The sequence below is a fragment of the Crocodylus siamensis genome, chromosome 2 (assembly GCF_052110815.1).
Source record: "Crocodylus siamensis isolate JL-2025a chromosome 2, ASM5211081v1, whole genome shotgun sequence".
In the NCBI taxonomy this organism is placed as follows: Eukaryota; Metazoa; Chordata; order Crocodylia; family Crocodylidae; genus Crocodylus; species Crocodylus siamensis.
In genome coordinates this window covers 180,938,907-180,951,567 of record NC_143396.1, presented here as the reverse complement: position 1 = coordinate 180,951,567, position 12,661 = coordinate 180,938,907, and positions in this window count along the sequence as shown.

Genomic DNA, 12,661 nt, shown 5'->3' with positions numbered 1-12,661 from the left:
GCTGGGAGGAGCCTGAATCTGCATTTATCTCTTCACATCTCCAGCACCCTTCAGAAAATATTATGGTACATCTCAGAGTGCCCTGGCATCTACTAGTTGAGAACCACTGCTGTAGACATATACAGCACACCTACACTGCCTCTAAACTGTGCCACTCAGGAGAACCTACTGGTATGCACCCAGTGCCATGTTGAAACATCTACATTATACCCATTTTCAGGGATAGCAGGCAAGGAGCGGGCATTAGTGTGCCTAACTATAGCACTCCCTAATGCAGACTTGAGCCAATGTAGAGATGCCCCAGAGTAAATCATAATCCCTGGCCCAAGGAGGTGAGTGTGTGTCTAATATGGTATAATACCTATATCCTGGCTTCTTAATGAGGCTCCTTAGCCCTGATGAAGCATTCAACTACCATGACCATAATGCTTCTGGTACCTTATACTATAAGGCACCTTTTACCATATGGCATGGGTCTGCAAACATTTACAGTCAACAAGACAAGATTTAATGGGTAGGTGAGGCTAATAAATGCCAGGCAAGAAGAAAAGCAAACAGTATTTTCCTAGAAGGATGCTGAGCCTTAAACTTACAGACCAAACCCAATGTGAAGATAAGACCAAAATCAGAGAGTGGGGAAGAGCAGAAAACTCTGGGAAGTCCGCTAGGAACTATATTATTCTGATTAATCTTTTAAACACAGCAGAGCAAGACATTATTGAAAACACTGAACTAACTATATAGGAGGCTGCTGATTCCTCAGCCCATTATCACTGATTGAGGCTGTTGAGTTTTGTAATTAAATGCAAAAGTATATATGAAAAAAATAAGGAGTGTGATTTTCGGATTGACGTAGCTTTTTCCAAACTGGGTAGTCAAATTGTGTGAGTACCTTTGGATAGCTCAGCTGATAGAGATTTGGCAGCTAGCTTTGAAAGTCTCTGGGGACCAGATGCACCTAGACTAGAGCAAGTTACATGGAAGAAAGTTGCATGTCCTCAATAAGGTGGACATTTTTATCTGCACAGGAAACATATGTGGTAGAGCAGGATGGTTAGAAATCTACCCTCAGCACTTGTTATTTGAAGAATAGAAATGAATCAAACAGACTTGGTATATCATTTACCCTGTCTTAAACACTGTTTCAAAGTTCATCTTCTTGTTAGCCTAGGGGCAATAATCAGACTGATGCCAAATTGTGGTAGGGGCTATACATGTAGAAAATGAAGTCCCTGCTCTAAAGGATTTACAATCTAAAAGACAGACTAGATCAAGTGAATGAAACAAACAGACAGGGCAAGATAGGCAGGGGAGACCAGGTAATACCAATAACAGATGTGTGCAATCCATCAGGAGCAATAACTACTACTTGCCATGTAGCTGGTATCAGGTTCTAAAACCAAATTAATAGAGTTATATAGAAGAGTTATACTAATCATTGAGAAATAGGTAAGTAATGACTTGTTGTTATAACCATTCTGGGTGTAAATATTGCCTTGCTGACTACTTGCAGGCATCTGTGGATTAGTATTTTCAAGGGTCCCTCAATGGAACAAGTATGTGAAAGAAATACATTTTTCCTTATATTGTACAGAGCTGGAAGAGGCCTGCGTTAGTTTTTGAGGCCCAATATAATCTCAGACCAGCACTGTAACTACCTGCCAAGCTGTTTTTTGGGTCTTTTGGAGAGGGGGAGAAAAAGGGGGTTGTGCAGGTAAATCAGCTATGATGGCTCCAACTCTTTGTGTCTCCTTTCATTGTTCCAGGCACATCTGCCATAAACAGCAGGAAGGGAGCAGTGGGGAACAATGTTTCGTGTTAGGAATTTTCAGATTATAAACCTCTGAGAAGTTCGGATCAAGCAGTTTCATCCAAACTGTAGGGACTGTTTGTTCCTTCTTTTGGCAGTTTTGTGAACGATGCATGAGCAACAGCATCTCTTCGTTAGTATATAGGTTATACCAGGTTAGGATGGGCAAGAAGCTCTGTGTGTGTGTGTGTGTGTCTGTGTGTGTGTGTGTGTGTTGTTGTTTTTCCTTATAAAAAGAAGGAAAGAATAAAAAACACTGAAGTTTTATTTATATTGGTTAGGGAGCTGAGAAGCTATGTTCTGATTGGCCATTTTATGAATCACTGGAGAGCTGTATCCACACCAAATAATATTGTAGCCAATGTGGATGTCTGTTTGGCAGTTGTACTGAGCAAAAGCCTCCTTAATTATTGTTTTTGCTGCCGGAATCTTGATGTAATAATAAGGGAAAAAATGCCTTTGTTTCCTTTGTGTTTATGGGACTGTGGGGGTGTGTGTATGTGCACACATGCTTGTATGTGTAGAAACACATGTGCACACTCTTTTCTTTAGGGGGCTCGATGCTCGTTAAAGAAAAAAAAAAACCATCACACCATTCTAGCAGCATAAAAAGGCTTAAAAAATCAGGGTAAGTGTAAAGCCACAGGGATGTGAAGTGTAAACGATAATCAGGTTAATTTTGGGAAACCCTTGCATTTGGCTTTGCACTGGAACTGGAGTGACACAGGCAATGAATCAAACAGTCTTCTTTTCTATCTCTCTTTATCCAACTGATGAACCTGATGCTGCTCTCCATTCCTCCCTCACCTGCCTGTCTGCCCATGCATTTCTAACTTGCCCCTCACACTCACATGCAGGACATCAAGAACTACATTAAGATTTCATCATTATGACCATAGATGACATTTGCTGTCTGTTGGTCCTTATTCCTGATAGGGTGTTTTGTTAATGTTGTTGCATATCCATGAGGGATGTCCCTGAGCCATTCCTCTGCTACCATCATCAAAGAAAGCTTTGCACAAATTCACAAGTCTTGTGGCCTAAAGACAGTAAGGCATGTACTCATTACAATCTCTTGAGATGAACACTTCTTTAACCCAAGAGTTTCATTATGTCACTTAGTCTCTCCCTCTTTGTATGTGTGTTAATTACTCCTGCTTTTTCTCAGCTGACATACATTGTCTTTATATAGTCTTCTACCTTCTGACTTGCTCACTCACTTCTCCTATCTGATGTCCTTATGCATTCCATTGTTCATCATCAGGACATGCAGTCTTTGCCTGTGGGCATGTTTTCACACTATGTTTCCATAGGCTTGCCCATTAACTTCCACGGGGCCAAGATCTGACCCTGTTTGTCTGTTGTCTGACTCACACTCTTCCTCAACATGGGATGTATTAATCTCTCTCTCTCTCCTTTTGATCCCTTTTGGGACCCATATCCAAAACCCATGGAAGTCAATGGAAAGATTCCTGTTGATTTCAGCGGGCTTTGGTTCAGGCCTACATTAAGCACTCACACCATCTTTGCTTATTTCTTCACAGTCCCATTGCACAATAAGAGATGGCCTCCCTCTGCCTTCCCTTCCAGAACAGGGAATGGCTATTGTAATGTGGATCATAACCAAAGAGGTACAGGGGTGGGGGGTATCTTTCCATCTCTGGAATGAAATGCTCCAGATCAGAGTGACACCAGGATAGCAGAACGGTGTGGAAAGAGAAAGCTTTCTCCCACTGGGTAACTCGGCAGCAACTGCTATTTCAGTAAACATATCATTTTGTGCTCAGTAAACACACATTCCAGAGGAATGCTCTCATTGTTTTTTTGCTCTGTAATGCATTAATGAAGAAATAAAGTTTAGGTTGTGTAATGGTGACAGCTTGAAATCATTTTGCCTAGTGTTATTTCTCAGTGAAGGTTTGGAACGGTAGAAAGCAGAAAGGCCAGATTTGATTCAAACTTACCAACATGTGCAAAAAAAAAAATCCAAACATGACAACAATTAACTTACCCCCATACCACCCAATAAAACTACCCCTCTCTCTCTCTCTCCCAGCCTTGTCACATATGGGGCTGTTTATGGAGGATACAACACAAAGTAGGTTTATACAAGGCTCTTGTTTTAATTTTTGTTTTATATCCACTGGAACCCTTGAATAGTGAATTCATTTCCTGATATAGTAAACATTTCTGATGGCCAGGATTCTTTTCCTTTTCCCAAATGAACACAAACCCCTGGTCTAACTCACCGGCAGTGCAGTCTATACAAACAGACATATCAGCTACATTTTCAAAGAATGCATCTTAAGCACGCAGCAATAAAAATAAATAAACAGAAACCTTTTCATGAGATCATTTCAAGGACCCAATGCAACTCGGAAGCAAGGAAGCTTTTGTTTCTGAGATTCCTTGCCTCACAGTGTCTTCATTTGCACGTGGAAATAATACTGAAGTTTCACCATATTCCCGGAAACAGGTTTTTTTCCCTCACTGTTACACACTAATTATTACCGGGTGACTGATAAATAACATACACATGCCCTCTTATTAGTGGCCCTATTTGCATTATGCAAATGCCTTCTGACAGCTCATTTTTGCTGTCATTAAACCAGCCAATGGCCCCTGTAATCAAATAGGAAATTGGTAACCAGCAAAAGCTGATTTTTTAAAAATAATAATAATTTATTTTTACTGATGCTGGGGCCATAATGTTAGTGATTACTTTGAACTATTCTAATAGCCCTTTACCTCATCAACCTGGTCAGTTCTCCCCACTTTAATACAATTATCCTTCTTAAAGAGTTAAAATAAAAAATAATAATAAAAATGAATGCTACTAAGTGAGATACAACACCTTCTCCCTGCTCCTTTTTTATGTCCATGTGAAATTATCAAGATTTACAGAGACAGATTTTGGCAGGTTTTTAAATACATACTTGCACTGTGAGGAGTAATTTAAATGCTAAGAATAGGGCAATGCTAAGAATGAGCTAAATAAGAATTTGTGAGAAGCTCAGAGACGCTGTCTATCTACATTATGCATTGACTATACTGTCCACTCTATTTGTGAAACAGGTCTCCTTGTTACCATATTGTAAACTAGGGCCCAGTCTCTGAAAAACATATTGATGGGAGCCATCACTTCCCATTCAAGTTAATAAGGGCCTGTTTCTTCACCAGTTCCGTAAATGAGAGGTTTGCTATTGATTTCAGTGGGGTAAGGACTGGATCCTGAGTGTCCCGTGTGATCCAAGTTTGGAGTTTTAGTCCATGAGGTATAATTTACATCAGGAATGGCCAGCTTGCAGCATGTATGCTACAAGTGGCACAGACAGCTCGTGGATGCGGCGCACAGCAGATCAGAGGGGGAGCAGGAAGTACAATTACAGATGGGGCAGGAAGCAGAAAGCAGCATAGCAGATAGGGCAGGAGAAGGAGCCTGGAATGGCAGTCGGGGAGTGTGCAGTGCTTAATTTGCAGTGTGCCTCCCAAAAAGTTTGGTTCCCACTGATTTACATGGTCAACCACTGGCCTTGGCTCTTGAGTCTATTATACAAGTTTTATGCCAGCTTAACCCCACCAAAGTCAATGGGGTTACACTGATGTAAAACCGATTAAATAGAATTAGAGATTAGGCCAGTGCCTTTGTACACTGTTTTTGTTATTTGGTCCTCTCACATTTTTGCTTGCTGCTTTTACATGCTCTGTACTTCTGGTTGTGCTTTTTCATGGTTGTATTTTTAACTTTGTAAACACTGAATTCTCAGAAAAATTCAAGTAAAGCCAAACAAAAAAAGGCATGTTCAAAATAATGTTACAATCTAATTCAATTTATCTCTCTGTAATTGTATTTGTAGGAAATGAATAACAAGGACAAAGTGGACTACAGTGCTTTCCAGTAATCATAATTGTTTTCACATGCTAATCCATTGATTATGTGTAAGTGTTCAATTATCAAATTATGCTGAGAAAAATGCAACCTAACACTTGAAAAGGTAACTACATCCATACACGCAAACACATAGTGTGTGCACACATGTACACTTACATACACTTCCCCAACCACCTACTTGTCTGGGTTCTTCACTCATAAGTGCTATCTGTTGAAAATGATGTAACTGTACCCAACTGCAGCTGCATGTCTAAATAGCTAGCCCATTAGCTAATCCAAATAACTACCAAATGGCCATTTTTTTCACATAACATTGATACTTAATTCTTTTGTTAGTTAATTAACTTATTACAGACAATGATCACAGAGGAACTGTTGCTGGATAAAATATTCATAAAACATAATTCATTCAAGAAATATAACCTCTTTTTTGGCCCAAGCAAGATACTTGTTCATATGCCTAACTTTATGCACTTGAGAGTTCCAAGTATCTTGCTGAAGTGGGTCATTTTTTGCAAATTGCCCAGAAACAGATTTTACCAATGTGTCTGATAGTCACATGTATTCCATGGGTGGCATGAGTCTACAGGTTGTCTGGAAACTATTCACCTTGATCATTGTTCAAGTATTCCTTATTTATAGTTGTGCTTTTTGAATATTTACCTACATCATATGTTATTGTTTCTTGCCCTTGATTGGAGGACTCCCAAACCCACAAAAGCTTTGAACATGGTTACAGAAACCCTTCTGGCATGAATACTCATGGGAATACTGATCTGCACAAGAATTTGCCTGACAATACATATTGACACAAGTATTTGCAGCACTGTTCCCTCCTGTTTCCATTCCAGTGCAAAGTTCTGCTTACATTAAAAGGAAATCTTAAGACCACAAACACCATCAAAGTAATTTAGTGGCTTTTATTTGAATAAGTCTGTGTAAATCCTTTCTTGCCATATTCATCCAAATCTAATCTGGAGCTACACCATAAAGTATATACTCTTGCTTATGATATAACTCAAGCTGCAATGATGCAGAATAAAGTGTACAAATGCAACATGTAAATTCCAGTTAAAATGTATCCCCACTTCTACTAAGTTGTAGTGTGAAAAATAGGACCCTATCGTGAGAGGATTTCCCTACAAAACATGCTGCTTAAGGGAGTTCCAGTGTCATCAGAATAACAAGGGGAGAAGTGAAAAAAGGAAGAAATTCCTAAACTAGTCTAAGAAGTTTTGGCATCTCCATCACCATCACAAACATCCTCATAGCCTCACTGTCTGGAGATATGACAATGGACATCCAGGATATGTTATTTCGGGGAACCATGCCAGTAAATGCAAAGGCCATAAGAGGTGATTCCAGGAATGGAGAAAATGTTGATAAGTGCCAGTTCAGTTTTCCAAAGGGACTCCTTTCTGGCACAAAGTGAGGATTATTTTTACAAGAAGTTGTAGGATTACAGTTCCAAGAAGCAATGACACCATGGGACAAAAACATGATTGAGTTGTTTGAAACTATTCTAAGCATTTCATCCCTTACATGTAGCTCCTTCTATGCATGGCAAGAAACCTATTATTTTAGAAGTGCTTTGATCATCTGATAATAGTGATATTATATTTTATTCCCTGTGTTTGTTTATTACTAAATTATTATTATTTAGATGTCTCTGATCTACTTCAATGCACACTCAGTATCTTTTTCTTGATCTGGAGACAGAAGTATAATTCTACTGGCATGTTTGTATTCTTACAGCTTGGATTTCAAAGATTCACAGATTCATTCATAGGTCTGTAGAATTTAAGGTTAGAAAGAATCATTAGATCATCTAGTGTGACCTTCTGTACATCAAAGGCCATTAAATGTGAACCAGTTACCTCAATGTAGAACCCTATAAATTGTGATTGACTAAACCACATCTTTCAGGAATGCATCCAGACTTGGATTTGAAGATAGAGTAATGGAAAACCTATCCCTTTTGTCTGAACTGTCATTGTTAGGAAATTGTGCCTAATTTCTATTATGATTATTTATTTATTCAGCTTCTGGGCACTGGTGCTTCTTTCATCTTGCTCCACCAAATTAAAAAAACAGGACTTCAGTGAAATAGTTTTTCCACCCTCCAAATTTTCAACTATTTTTCCCTCCCTGGTACCACAGGCCTTAAAAATGTCTGGGGACTGACTGGCTAAACAACATATCTGCAGAAAAGGACTTGAGGATTACATTGGGCAATAAGCTGAATATGATCCAACAGTGTGCCCTTGTTGCCAAGAACGCTACACTTTCAAAATCAGCCCCTGCATTTTTTTCCATCAAGGATGATAGAGCAGGATATAAATCTAAATAATAATAATAGTAATAATAATAATATACTCATTTACGGTTATTTAGAGTTAGAGCAGTTAGGCATCTTGATCATACGTAATAGTGAATACGAGAGGCCTTCTAAGTGATGCAGATCAGTCTTCCATCACATTAATGACATGCTCAACTCAGTGAAGTGTTTGTATTTTCTCTACATATCTTATTCCTGGTTCTTCCCAGACTTCCTACTGAATAGATGTCCTCCTCGCATATCATTCTCCTTTGTTAGTCCCAAAGTTCTTCCAAGTACTTTGTTCTGGAGGTGGCCTGTTGTCTTTCTTCCTTTGTAGGACATATTCAGCTCTCACATACATGTAAACAGTAGGCTATAATTATCTTTTATATAGGAAGAGTTTTTCTAAGAGCTTTTTAAATATAAAAATGATATGCATGAAAAAAATTGGTACATAGCATCTACTCTTAGAAGCGCTCTAAGTTTTCAATATCCTTTTGAAAAGGCCACTATCCACTGCACATGTAGGTGTTAGAACTGTATATAATAGTCAAATACTGGTTTTAACCATGTCATCTTCAGAGATTAAAGTCACCTGACTACACGTACCCACTGTTAGGGACCCAGGTGTGGGTGGTCTGGCCTAGTAGTTAGTCACTTACAGTAACGGTGAAGTCCAATCTAAGTTCTCAAGGATGCAGAGGGGTCTGAGGTGAGAAGTGAAATCAGGAGCGTTAGCTGGAGTCAGGATATGTCAAGTCAAGCCAGGATCAGGAGCCAAAATCAGAAATCCGTAGCCAAAGCCAGAACTAGGAACCAGGCTGGAGTCAGGATAGGTAGGAGTCTAACTGGAACCAGGAATTGAAGTCAGAATAAGCCTGGAGTCTGGACTAAACACAGGAGCTAAAAGTCAAAGCCAGACATCCAATAACAAAAAAGCCAGGACCACTCAGCAGCCAGAAGCAAGTACTTCAGTCTTTGCCAGACAAGGATACTGGGTCTGGCTTTTAAGGGCTGGAGTGGGTGGGGCGTATTGCTAGGGATGTACCAAAGTCATGATTTTGCAAATATTGCATAAATCTCAAATCCAAACAATGCCTGCAAAATCTGTGCAAAAACAAAGCATACTGAAAATAAAATGGTAGCTCCCCAGAGGGAACCAGCAGTTCTTATGGTGCTGCAGCCTGGCTGTACAGCCTACCGGGCTGATAGGGGGAAGGGGGCCTGCTGGTACAAAGGGGAGCCCCAGATGTCTGCTGCCACTGCCCCTCACCACTGATTGTCTGAGGGAACTGCCTAGCATGCAACCCCAACCCTCTCCACCAATTTGATGGTGAGGAATGGGCTGCATGATGGACAATCCTCACAACCAATCAGTGGTGAGGAGTGGGGCCATACAATGGACAGCCCTTGCAACTAATCAGTGGTGAGGGGTGGGGCCACTGGGACCCCTCAGCCAGTCTGAGGCATGGGTGGGGGCCACCGTGATCAGCCCCAAGAAACAGTGGCTGGCCCTGCAATCTCCCCGCAAAAGCAGCCAGCTGCCTCCTCACGTTGTGTTGACTCCTACCTATTGCCTATGGCTTCAGGGAGTTGGCTGCCCCAACTGCCTCACTCGGCCCACATGGGACCAGGGCACTGCTCTGATCTTGCTACAGGTGGCTCTTCTTCAGAGGATGAATTACCCTGGTGCTCTAACCAACTGAGATGGTTCTGATCTGGTCTTATTACATGGACTATTCCTCTTCTTTACACATACAAGGATTTCATAAGGCTTTTTGTGCATTGAGCACTCATGTTCAGTTATAAATAGGGATTCATCCCTGAATCCTTTTCAAAGGTACTTCTTTCCAGAATAGATCCCCCCCTCCATACCCCACCGTGTTCCATTCTGGAGGTACAACCTGCATTCCTTTGCATTTGTCTCCATTAAAATGTATTTTGTTTGATGAGATCCAACTTACCAAGCAACATAGATCGTTGTGGTATACCTATGCCCTCCTCATTGTTACCTATCATTCCAGCAATCCTTGTTTTATCCTCAGTTTTGTTAGCAATGATTTTATATTCACTTCCAGATCATTGATAAAAATGGCAGAGTGTTAGGCTGATCCCTGACTACACCACTTAAAAGAAAAAAAAATCTCCATTTGGTGATGGCTCATCACTGACAGATACATTTGGGAATTAGTTAGCTAAATCTAACTACTTATATTATATCATGTTCTGGTTTTTAAATCCAAATGCCTGCAGTACTCAGTTAAATGCTTTAAAAAGTCTAAGCATGTTATATCTCTGCCATTAGCTTGGTCAATCAAACTTGTTGATCCAATCTATTTTTCAATATATTGAATGGTCCTTTCCACTCAGAAATTCTGTTTTACTATAGTAGACTAGTTTCTATGCAATCTTTAAGATAGACTATTATCTATCTGTATGTTTCTATGAGTCCTCTTTACATAGTTCCTTGTTCATTTGTTACTCCGTCATGCTTCCATAATGCCAATTATACTGGGGTTTTTCTTTCATTGCCAGGCATTCTAGCTCACTTTTTTCACTTTTATACTGATTTACTGGTACATAGTGGCTTAGAGTGGGAATATTTTCAATGACAGTTGGAATCCAAATCCCAATGGTGACTGAAATTCTCAGCCTTACCATTTTAATTTTTGGAACACATACCCATTCTTATGGAAATCCAACATCAGACACCCACTTAGTTTTCTAGACTGCACCTCTCACCTAGCCTTTCCTCCTGTTCACCTGTAATTCCTGTCCTATCCTAGGTACAGAGTTAATTTTTATTTATATTAGCCTGTATGTCATCTTCTTTCCCAGACCTGAAGAATGGCACTTTGTGCTCAAAATCTCTCCTAGCTATACAGTTGTTCCAATAAAAGATATCACAAAAAAATCTCTTGCCTCTTGTGCACTTCCTGCACCATTACAGCTTCAACAACACTCCAACTTGCCTTTGTATTACTGATAATCCCAGCAGATATCTCAGCCAAATCTGAATCATCCTCAAGACCTATCAGCTTCTCCTAGATCCTCATTTAAGCAGCACCCCAGAAAACTTTATTAATCATCTGCATAAGAAGTCTAACTCCATCTTGTTTCAGCTGGAGGCCATGCCATGCTCTTAAAGGTATTATGATCCTGTAGAATTTGCTCTTTCCAAAAGTTATGCACTGTCTAATCAATTTAAAGTCCTCCTTGAAGTTTCACCTGTTGAGATCTTGAAATCCAAAGTTGTTCAGTACAGCCATCAAAAAAACCAATCTTTTTTTCTCATACAATTGAATATGCAGATAGCAGGCCCAGGGGTGCTCACTCTGCAGTGTTTAGGCCAGATCCAGCCCCCAGTGCCATGTCATCCAGCCCACAGGGAGCCCAGTGAGGGATGATGTGGGGTCCCAGAAACCGATCCCCCCATGCAGGCCTGGGTGGAAGTAGCATGGAGCCCTGAGGCAGCATGCAGCACTGGGTGGAGGTGGTACGGAGCCCATGAACCAACCCTGCACTACTTATCTGGCCCATAGGGCCAAAAGGTTGAGCGACACTGTTTTAGCTCATCTCAGCTGCTGTCAGTGTTGTTAGAATCTGGGAAAATAATTAGGTTCTAGCAATGTGAAGGCTGTTATTACAGGGGTAAGACACTCAGAGTAACAAAGGAACAAGCCTTATGTAAGCAGAAGCATGCCCTGAGCACAGGTTCTGTGTAACAAGGTAAGCATCTTAATGTGGTGCAAACAGCTGAGCACAAGCATTCCTTCTGACATTAGCCAATGAGCTTAATTCAGTTTAAGCAGTTCCTTTAATACCGAAATCAACGTGATTTGACAAATGGCTAATACCTGATTTAAGTGGCTGCCCCTATTGCCTAAGAGCATCTTAAGCATCTTATAATGTATTTTGAATTCATCTTACAGGACTTCACTATGCCTCCTAGTATCAGAAGTTTGACTAGTAAGTTCCTCCACCAGAGAAACTTGGCTCATTCTCTCCATCAGCATACAAACAGATAATGTTACTTCCAAGGGTTGAATCCCCACTCACAACTTGGTTATCTCCCAATGAATTACTCATTGCTTATGAGCTTTTTTGAAATCTTTTGGCAAGGATGTTGTCCCTCCATTTTTCCTGTCATCCTTCCTGTTATGAGAGAGGCACCCTCAGTTGAGGGAATGGGCCAGCTTGTTGTGGGTACGTCTGTTCTGTATGTGTATGTTATTATGACCATGGCCTGACAAATCAAGCAAGAATGGATCTGCGTTGTGTTAGGTACTTCATGTAGCATAACAGCCATGCCTAACCTGTTTCTAATGCCTTGTCCATCATCAGCATCCCCATCTCTACTGTGGTTGATTGATAGGTCTTGAGATAACTTAAGAGTCCAATCCTTGTACCGCAGACCCATCCTCAGAAGTTGCATATCTTTCCAGAGGAGAGAGTAAGCCATAGGCTAGGATAGCTCTTGTTTTCCTTTCTCCAGTCTCTCTTCTCTGCTTCAAGGACAAGATGCTTTACCTCAGGTTGCCAGCTGGTAAAGCATCTTGCAGCACCACTGGAGTCAGTCAGCAGCCAGCTTCTCCCAACTCTTGATGTTAGCATCTATTTTCTTGAAGTATGATTTCAA